This window comes from Galeopterus variegatus, unplaced genomic scaffold, assembly GCF_000696425.1.
Source record: "Galeopterus variegatus unplaced genomic scaffold, G_variegatus-3.0.2 Scaffold3279, whole genome shotgun sequence".
Classification (NCBI taxonomy): domain Eukaryota; kingdom Metazoa; phylum Chordata; class Mammalia; order Dermoptera; family Cynocephalidae; genus Galeopterus; species Galeopterus variegatus.
In genome coordinates this window covers 150,569-153,120 of record NW_007729390.1, presented here as the reverse complement: position 1 = coordinate 153,120, position 2,552 = coordinate 150,569, and positions in this window count along the sequence as shown.

The window sequence follows — 2,552 nt, the reverse complement described above, 5'->3', positions numbered from 1 at the left end:
GCAGACAGTGGTGGCTCTTTCCCAGTATCTGTGTTTTCCTTCTTTTGTATTAGATATTTAACTAGGCGCATGGCCACGTAGAACAAAAGTTACATTTCCTATCCAGGCATTCTGGGAGTCTTGCCCACTAAGTTCTAGTGAGGGGAATACATACACACCTAGTGCCGTGTCCAAATTCTGAGACATATCATATGGAGAGAGAGCACGTTCTCTCCCTCCATCACTTCTTTCCTCCTTCTGGAACACAGACTCAGGTGTCCGATCTGGAGCAGGCACTTCAAGTCATAAGTGAGAAGCCTTATGCCAAGGATGGCAGAGTGACAAGATAGAAGTGACCTGGGTCTTCGATGTCACGGGAGCCACTGTACTAGCCCCTGCACATCCACGTTTACATGAGGCAGAAGTACATACTATCTTGTGTAAAGTACTGTCCATTTTGGGGGAAACTCAGAGCTGAATGAAATCTCATATCTCATCTCAGTGGGTGCCTCTGAGCTAGAAATCTTGGGGCGATTCAGAAGTGAGATAGGTACTTCCAGTGTCTAGTATTATTAGAAGCACAGTGCAAAACTCCATGGACTGTGGGCTGGGAGGTGTGGCACAGACCAGAAGAGGCATCAGGTTGTGAGAAAGGTGGTGAAGAGTGGCAGAATATGCTATTCCGGAATATGCCACTTTGACATGAGTATTACTTTGAGCTAAAGGCACTTAGAAAACAGCAGATGCAGGAAGGGCAGTCTGATCCCCCCTTTTCTTCCTGAAGACAGGAGATAAAAATTCCCATACGAAAGAGGTCCTCCCTGTACCAGGAGCAAAGAAACATTCTTTGATGGGGAGTCATAGCCTAGAGAATTCTGAACAGACCTTGTTAAAATAGCTCTTATCTTTTAAGCCTCCCCATGTAAGTTAGTTGCTTTTTCACAACTTACTGTTCTTTGTGCAATTCAGTATAGAAGTGATTGACTCTAACTGCTTCTTTGGGTCTTTGTTTCCTTACGAGAGCTCCTGTACCACATAAACTGTGTATTAAATACATTGGTATGCTTTTCTCCTGTTAATCTATTTTATGTCAATTTAATTCTTGAGCCCAGTTGGGACCCTAAAAGGATGAAGCTGGAGTTTTGTCTTCCATGCCGTGGATACTCCAAGAACTGGCCAGGGCAAGTTGGGCACAGGGGCTGAGCTCTGGGATTGAAGAATGCAGAAGGGAACAGAGAGACCACGGCTCCCTTCCAAGGCTGGGGAAGACAGGGGAGTTGGCTCTGCTTCCAACAGGGGAAGGCGAGAATCAAATCAACACACAAACGAGGCTTTACAAGGAAACCGATGCGGATGAAAACTCACCCACGGTGAAGATTGGTAAATGTGTCTGGAGTGCTGGCGTATGGCAATGCCCAACAGTTATTTGCTGGATGAAAGAAAGAAGGAATGACTGCCTGAATAGCATCCTGAGAAACAAAAGCAGCGTGGAATAGTGGCCGAGAATTGGTTCTAGAATCCTAGAAACTATACCTGTATATGTAGATATCTCAGTCCAATGCCTGAAAATAGTGTTCAATAAATGCAGACTAATGATATTATTATTACTGTTGTTATTGACGTGAGTAACTGGGTGTCCACAAGTCAGATATCTCTTCCTAAACTTCCCTGGCAACTTTTTCTTCATATCCTCAAATTCATTGCAACTCTCCTCAAATCCTAGATTAATCTCAGTGCCTCTAGGGTTCCTGTTGTGATCCCCTCTGGCCACAGTGATCGTTTCCTGCTCTGACAGCACATCACTACCTTGTCATCGGGCACCTGAAGCAGCCATCCTTTGACATCCTCTATGGATTTTATCTTATTTCACTCCTCATTTCCCCAGTATGCGACAGGCAAACAAGACCCTTCGAAAAAAATCTGACCCCTGCTGAATTCTGCAGACTCCTCTCCTGGCACCTCCTCTGTCTTTACAAATCATGACCATATTCCCACATTTCTAAGCTATCGTCTGAATTTTTTATCATAAGTTTAAATACATAGGTGTACATAATTACATATATTTAGATATTAAATATTAGTATATATTTTATATTTAAAATATTTATATAACATAAACAAATAGACATAATTTTGGCATGTTGTAGATATTAATATTTTAAGAGAAAACTGAAATGTAACTTTTCAAATATGTCTGTCTGTAGCTCAGTACCATTGTGATTTGATGCCCACCATAATTGATCTTAAAAAATACACATATGAACTGTTCTTTGTTAGGAAATATGCGTTGTTCTCTTTTCTCCTTGAACTTGTACTTCCCCAGCAGAATTTGATCTTGATGTATCATATTTTAATTCTCGGAACTCTTTTATTGATCACTCTATCACATATCGCTGACTGAAACAAAAATATGCTCACAAATTGAAATTTAAATTAAAAAATTTTCTGTGACTGTGAGTCTTTAAATTTTAAAATAAGTTATTTTTCACTGAATTACCATCATGATTGTTGGTAGAACATAATTTATCAAAACAACATAAATATGTCATAGCTCGTGATAAGGAATTATTAAT